The sequence below is a fragment of the Panicum hallii genome, chromosome 7, assembly GCF_002211085.1.
Source record: "Panicum hallii strain FIL2 chromosome 7, PHallii_v3.1, whole genome shotgun sequence".
Taxonomy (NCBI): Eukaryota; Viridiplantae; Streptophyta; class Magnoliopsida; order Poales; family Poaceae; genus Panicum; species Panicum hallii.
In genome coordinates, this window is record NC_038048.1 from 22830042 (window position 1) to 22838401 (window position 8360).

The 8360-nt window shown below is 46.1% G+C and overlaps 1 long non-coding RNA gene across 1 annotated transcript; it reads left to right on the forward strand.

Annotated features, from left to right (window-relative positions):
- Positions 1–578: 578 nt before the first annotated feature.
- LOC112901666 lies at positions 579–2191 on the forward strand. The gene is made up of 3 exons (XR_003230334.1): positions 579–918; positions 1003–1353; positions 1822–2191. It is a non-coding gene; the product is annotated as an uncharacterized LOC112901666 (long non-coding RNA).
- Positions 2192–8360: the final 6169 nt, after the last annotated feature.

An 8360-nucleotide genomic window follows, 5' to 3' on the forward strand; every position in this document is an offset into this window, starting at 1 on the left:
TGTTTGTAGTTTTACATAATATTTATATTTAGTAGCAGTTGTTCGGATTTTTACCCTTAACTTTTACTTCTGATGCAACTCAAATGTACTATCTTCACCGTCCTCGCTCTCACCATGGACCACATTGCTGTAACATTAGGGTGTGTGTGGCATCGAAATGGATCATGGGCGAAGGGAGAGTGTGTGTGGCATGGCGTCGCCCAACGAAATGTTTGTTTTGTGGATTTTAATAAGCTTGAAATGTCATATGTTGCCCGCACTACATGTATTGCGCTTTAAATTTTTTTTACCTGTAGCAACGCACATGCACGAACCTAATATATATATATACTACTAAGTACGACTTTTGGTTCGTCTACACCCCTCCTTCGACTGACGTCGCCCCCGCTTCGTCCCGCCTCGGACGGTCGCAGATCGCCCGTTCGACCAGCGTTACCGTCCAATCTACCCTACCGCACGCCGCGCCCCCGCACGCACGCAGTCTCCTCCGCGCCCCTCCTCCCACCCTCCCCTCGCGCGGACGCCGCCATCCTCGCCGCTGTCCCCGTATCCCCGTGTCTCGTCCCGACTCCCTCAAATCTCTCCCCCAAATCAGTCCCTCCCCGGCCTGTGTGCGCCGCCGCCGCCGCCGCTGCCGCTCCAGAACGCTGCCTCCCCGACGACTCCCGCGCCCGTTCCAAAACCCTACGCTCGGTCCCCGGAGCTGCGTCCGTGTCCGCCGCCGCCATTCCGCCAACCGCCGACTCGTCGCTCGTCGGTTCGCCGCCCACCCACGCGATCGCCGGAGGATCGGGGACCGGATCCTAGGGCGCGCCCTCCCTCCCTTCCCATGCCCTCCGCACCGTCGCTGCCATGAGCCTCTCCTCTCTCTCCCGCGCCCTCGCCCGGTCCGCACGCTCCACCCGGCCGCTGCGGTAGGTAGGTCACGGTTCGAGCTCGCCCCTGCCCCCGCCAACTCAGCTCGGTTTTATTCAGGCGTGTGGTCTCTAATTTATTCCCTAGGGTTCTCTGCTCGAGGGGTATGCCGGGCTCCGCGCGGCGCCGACGCCGCGGCCGTCGATGCCTGGCGGTGATGTCAGTGGATTGCGGTTTGTGTGTAGCTACTTGACGTCGGCGCTGGGGAGCCGTGCGGCGGCGCCCACCGGGCAAGGGAAGGTCGGGGATTGGAGGTTCGTGCTCGCCAACTAGCAATTCCGGCGGATGTTCTCCGATCGGTCCAATAAGAGTGAGCTTTCTTTGCGGGTTCGGATAATCCCTTTCCGCTTTAGACTACGAGAAGTACCATCCAAAGGAGAAGCAGGAGGAGCTGAAGGGCGATGGGAGTGACAAGTCTGACCCCAAAAGTAAATAGTGGTAATTTAGTTCGTTCAATGCACATTATTGTAGAGGAAGAGAAACATGTTCTGTTTTTCTGTTAAACAATTTGGATTATTGAAAGCTTCCACCTTTCTATATGTCAGTAGATATCTATTGACCTTACTGAATTCCAAACCTACAAGGAGGATTTCTGGACACATGACGTGTTCTGGCGTATTGTTTACATTGAAACAGAGCAAATAGACAAGAAACTTGATAATCATGGAATTCTACAATGTTGTTCTACCATATCTCATTGAAATTGGATAGATGTATTGCAATTACAAGGCAGTAGAACAGATAGGTATTTTGGTTTCCTTGGGAGGTTATGCTATGTTGCTTCCCTTTAGTCTAGGAGATGTTTGCAGTTTGTAGACTTCTTCGTATAATCAATCCATTTGCACCTTGTATATGAGCAGTGCAAGCTATGCGCATAACACTGAAGCATTTTTTTTTAATGCTCAGAGGATTCCAATTCAAAATTTCAGTGGAATTTCAAGGAGGATGTCATAAAAAAAATTTCCAGGACCCCTTGCTCCTCTTCTTTTTCTTGGGCTAATGCTGGCAACCTTACCCCAAGGTTCATCTGCCGTGGAGGTATGCTGCTTACTGGCAGATCTACTATTAAACACACTTATAAGTTGCAATTGTCTATACGTTGTTTGTTTCCTATAACACTGCAGTCTTGTGTATTAATTTATCTGGTCATGGCTGATTACAAAATAACACACTGCAGTCCGCAGTTGCTTTCTTGTAAGTTCTAACCATTATTCCCAAAAATTTTAGACAAAAGCATCTCTTAATTCTGGTGTATAATTTCTGTGATGATGATATGACGATATTTCATTTGAATTCGATTTGAGCAGTGACAGGCAGGTGCCACTTCCACCCCAAAGTTCAAATGTTGAAACTGTATCACCTCAGATTTTGTAGGTCATTCACATGAACTGGATGTTGATTAATTCACAGTTCCTAAATATCATAGATGACTGAAAATGGTAATTGCGCAGTTAAGCTTGTGGAGATGGTACCATCACATGCATAATAGCATTATAATTAGAAATCACCAACAGATGATATTGCCATGTTTAAGATTATTATGACTCAGGGAGTGTATGCTGGTTCTTTATGTAGTCCCGTGTCGATGTGGACACAGTATGATGCCAAGTCACTTTTTTATATTCCTTGTTAGTCAGTTTATCTATTGCCTCTTGCTTTCATGTGCTTTGTCAACTTATTATTCAACAGCACAAGCAGCAGCACAGCTGCATTATTCTCTGCACAATTTTGCAGCCTCTGTGTTAACTTATTATTCAACAGCACAAGTAGTAGCACAGCTGCATTATTCTCTGCACAATTTTGCACCGAAGTAACCTGGACACGGTTTCACATTCATTGACTGTGTACATGCTTCATACACACACACACACACATATACACACGCGCGCACATATAAATTACTTCAAAATTAATGGTTTTTGTATATTTGGTTTTTTGAATATTATATATCTTATTATTTATCAGTGCAAGAGCTTGCGTGCACGAGCTCGGGAGCGGTGGCGCGGTGCTTGAGCTTGAGGGCGGCGGCGAGGGTGCCGTAGCTCGGGACCGGCAGCGAGCGTGTCGTAGCTCGGTAGTGGCGACGCGATTGCTCAAGCTCAATGGTGGCGGTGAGGGTGCCGCAACTCGGGGGCGGCAGCACGGCGTGGGTGCCGTATCTCGGGACCAGGGGTGGGGTGCCGTAGCTCCGAAGGGAGACAAACATTAGAAATGAAAAGTAGAGGTCTCCCTAACCACCCGTGGGAGAAGGGCCGGAGGAGTGGATTTGAGGTTCTCCCTACTCTAGAAATTTTGTTGGAGTAGATTTTTTTATCTCAGTCCCTATTTTATTTTTTAAATAGAGCCTCAAGTAGAGGCCTTGCTGTTGGTCTGCGAACCCTCCGCAGCAACGCGTAACGCCGCGCGTATTGCTTCCAGCTTCCGCGCCGCGCCGCTGGTAAGACGAGCGGCGATGGATGCTCCCCATGCTACGAAGCTCCCGATTAACTCGTGCGCTTGCACGCTTGGCCGTCAACGCTCGTATAGTCGCGTCTCGCGCGCCTAATCGAGTCCGACGACAGCCCTATCTGCTCATGGTTGAGCTGCACTCTATCCAGACCATCCATGGCTAAATCGAAATCAAGCTCCTCCGCCCAAAATTAGGGTTACGATAGCCAAAATCTACTTTGGTGTTGCTCAAAGTGATCCTAGAACAAGCAAATGATTGAGCTCTGTGATGGTCAAAGTCAGTTTGTCGGCCCATGGTCGAGCATGGTGACGGTCAAATCGAGTTCCTCTTCTCGCGGCCAAGCTCAACAACAGCCAAAACAAGTTATTTTTCAACCATGGTTATCGAGCCAGGCATGTCCAAATCGAGCTCTTCTGCCCATGGTCGAGCTTGCTCCCTCCCAAAAAGACCTCGCGAGGTCCTGCAACCTCTTCTTCTTCCTTGTTGCCTCGTCGTGCTTGGAGGAATCAGTGGTGGTATATGCTGTTCAGGCGGGAATGAGATGAAGGAAAAAAAACTTTCTTCCTTCATAATCGTCCGGTGCCGACCTCCGCCGGCGCTTCCGACCATCATGGCCTCCGTGTCTTCCTTTCCCGTTACCTCTATTCAACCAAACAAAATAGGCAATTATCTATTCCCTTACCATCACAGCTCTGAAACCATTCCCTTTACGTTTGCGTTACCATTTTGCGGAACCAAACACCAAGTTGCTTTCACTACTACATAAAATATTTTTAAGAGCAGATAAAACAGTATTTACAGGGGCGGGTGCGATACCCATCCCTACTTCTCGCAGCTAAAAATAGCTGTTTGCAGGGGCGGATACGTTACCCGCCCCTGAAAAACCATTTCTAACCATTTCTAGGGGTGGGTCATCCCTAACCCGCTCCTAAAAATCGATTCCCAGGGGTGAGTTTGGGGTGACCCGTCCCTGAAAAATCTATTTACAGCGGCAACGGCGGGTTAGGGGTGACCCGCCCCTGAAAATTTATTTCCAAGGGCGGGTTAGCCGGTCATCCATCCCTAGAAATATCCTTCCCGCCTAAAATTTTATTGATTTAAATTTAAATTTTCCAAAACTATTTGCTGCTACCTTTTAAATTTTTTTACTCACCAATTTTAGTCTATCAAGCTAGTGCGCGATCAAATGTCACAGTGATTAACATAGAGTATGTTTCATAAATATAAATAATTGCACATATAAAATTAAATCATATAGAAATAAAGCATACATATCCATATATCATTACAGTATATCATTAAAAGTGCTGCTTGAATACATATTTTTTCTTAGTTTCCAATGCTACTTGAGGCGGCAAGGTGCTGCGGGTTTGTCCACTCACAAAGACTAATATATTTAGGATCTGTTGCTAATTCGTGGTCTTTACAAAAAAATATGCCCATTGGGTGGATCACTTCATGCATAATAAAATGGCATAAACCGGCTACTATTTCTAGGAGTTGCTTCTCATGGAGTGGCTCCATGTTCCTTCTTGGATGAATATGCAATTAATGAATCCACGAAAATATTAAGCAATGTTAGATAGTCCCTTACACATATAATCTCCCTAATAAAGAGCAGTCCCTTACATGTTCAGGATTTGTGTATCTCCCTTGCACCCGCATATGCTCGCACATGTAATAAAGAGTAGTCCCTTACACGTTCGAGATCAGTTGTATATCTCCCTTGTAGTTGCATATGCTCGCACATGTAATACCCGTAGTACTCAGAATTTGCAGGTTGCTTGTGGCACGGAAAGTTTGTGTGTAGAGTCATGTTTGTCTGTTTATCGATGGGATGAGCACCTTCTTTTGTAATGTAGTGCTCGTAAGCCCTATTTTAAAAAGAAAGAAATGAGAAGTTAGTTTATAAATATTTATTTTTATGAAAAATTAGCACGATGTATGAATGGAAGATAAGAAATTCGCTAACATTTTGAGGATAAATAAGAATTCTGAGTATCTCTTCTTTGGCCAATCTAAGGTATCCAATACGAGCACTCTTCCTTGCTTTAGCTGTATCACAAAAGCAATCCGGTGACTTTTGAAAAATATGATATACGATTTTTAGCCATGGATTGGAGCAAGTGTATATAGTAACAAAAGATTGAGATTAGATTTACCCAATATGGTATGGTGCATAATTTACCCAATATGGTATGGTGCATATATGGTGTTGAGACCGCAACCTTCTTCATGGCATCTTTGTGATATGACATTCGTTTCTCTTTGTTCTCATCGGGCGTTTCACAGTCAGCTAGCATATCATCGTTGTCCTTCCACTTACTTGGTGCGTCGTGCCTTATCTCGCAAATAGATGTAGGAGCAACTAGCATATCATTGTTGTCCTTACACTTACTTCGTGCGGCGTGCCTTATCTCGCAAATAGCTGTAGGATCAAGATACCTCATCTTCTGATGTAAAATAATGGCATCATTTGTTTGCATCTTGTAGAATTGAATGTATATCAATTAATTAGATATGCATATATTGTAATTAAGGCCATAGCATACAAGATATTAGTATTGATGTTGTCGGTTGAAACCCACCGGCGAGCAGCAACAGGCAACACGAGGAGCCGGGAGGCTCCCGGGACTGCTGGCGGGCCCCGGTCCCTCGGTCAACGGCCTAAGATCCGGCACACGCCCTGGCGTCTGGGTTTGCTAGGCGTGCCACCTTACCTATACCTGATCAGGAAGGTGTAGATGTGATTTCAGTTAGTCTCCTGCATGCACAGACACATTCAAACATTAGACCGAGCCGTAATCGGCTCATCGGGTGATCCCCGATAGCGGCTGTAAAGAGCCGATTGTTTCCCAGTATCAGATCAGGTCTGTGTATCTAAATGAAATGCGTATATCTGATACTAATATGAACTTGCTCCGTAACCAATAAGCTGATTCAATCTACGACGGTTAAAGCTCTCACCACATAATTGAAACATCCTTCGCGTAGGTAAGCCTAACAAATACGGAAAATGACAGAATAGTAACCCAAATAGAGGCCTAAAAACTAATAGAAGAGCCGATTCCCGGAACAATCCCTCTTTACATTAATATAAAGCATTAAGCGTATTGTCGGATCATTTAACTCATTTGAAGGGCCTAACCATGCGGATATTAAGCTAAATCTTTGATGAGCAAAGACTAACCATAACATATTGGATCTACTAATCGAAAAACAGAGCAAGGTGCTGCTCTCATACCCGAGATCAGGTACGCGGAGAGCTAAACATTTACAGGTGATGAACAATGCATGAATACAATATAAAAAGCCGATGCATCCCTATAAACGTTAAAATAACTAGTGTTACTCATCATCAACAACGCTTTAGCATGAGAAACATGAAGATAACTAGGTAGGGGCGATACGCATGATCGGGGCTGCGTGGCACTTACCTGAGAGAAACCCTAAAACAGGGGTGGCGATGCGCCGAGGGTTGTTTGTGAATGGATGTTTATTATTCTCTTCATTCGTAACCTGGGGTACATATTTATTTCCGAAGACTTGCCTTTCCTAACCAATCCTAACTGACTACGACACGAATCCTGGCTATCTCTATCTCAACTAAATTAAACGCACATATCTATCTAGATACATGGCCAATCTGGCCTTAAACCGCCCGCGTAGGAGCCGATTCGTAAGCCCATTACAATTACCTTTTAAGCCCATCTTGCTCGCGGCCCACCTTCTGGCCCAGCAAAATAATAATTCTGAAACCATTTTTCTTTTCTTTCCATCGCCTCGCCTCTTCGACTTCCACAATCCATACACGTGTGCCTCTTCCACTTCCACGAGGTATGACCACTCTGCATCCTACTTCTTGGAAATCGTCACGGTGCCGATTCGTATTCCATTCCTGCCTTTATAAACTTGACCTGGCAACCTGTTCATTTGCCTTCTTCCTTGAGCCGATAACAACCACACTAACTCGCTCCCCCTTCTCCCGCAATGGCTTCTTCATCCTCTGCCTCCTCCGTCATCTCCATTGAATCTGAGTCAACTCGAGAGGCGACCCCGGAGTTTGATCCTATGGCCGCGTATGAGGCCTGTGCTCCTCTACATTGGGATGCAGAGGAGTGGGATTTCCAGGTTTGGTTAGAGGATGATGAGCTCCTGACCGATGGCGAAGACCTTCAGTTCCTCTTCAACGGGGAGCTGGACGATGAAGATGACGATGACGATATGTCCTGGGAGGGGGACTTCTCCACCTCGGAGGAAGAAGTCGATGGCGCATCAACCGAGAATGACTCGACTGCAGGAGGCTTCAGCGGTGACAGCGGCGGAGAAGATAGCAGCAGCGACGATGACAGCAGCGGCGATGACAGCGACATTGGTGCAGCCCCTCCGATCAAGCGCCGCAAGGTCTTAGGCACTTAGTTCATAGGATTAGCAACGATTGCCATGTACAGAGACGATAGATCGGCATCAGGAGCAATCGGCTCCCCTTTTGTAATGACCTTCCCTTATGAAGGAAATCTTATATTTAGTCAACAATTGTCAAGAAGCCGATCCACCGGGAGCCGATGGCAACACATCAGTTCCTTTCCTTAAAGTGCCGATCCGGATCTGAGTTGATTCTCAAATCAATTCCATTTTCTGCTTAAATCCGGGACTTTTCCGAAACAAATCTACACGGGTTCCCTGAATCCAAGTTGCGCTCCAAAAACCCTTGCTCATAAACCCAATCGCAAAACCCCAGGTCGAAAACTCAAAGCACGAGCTCGAAACTCGCGAAGCAAAGCCTAGATCCAATCTCGAGCCTTCGATCTCCATTGGAGTTCTAGATGGTGGAACCCTCGAGTGCCGATGCGGGCATCCTTGGTCCGAAGGTAAAACTCCAACCTTTATCTAATTTAATAAAGTAATTATTCAAACTTTTGTAGCATTAAATGATTCTTTCCTGCTATTTGGCTCTTTATTGTTTCTTCAGGTTTCAGACATTCTTTTGCCTCAT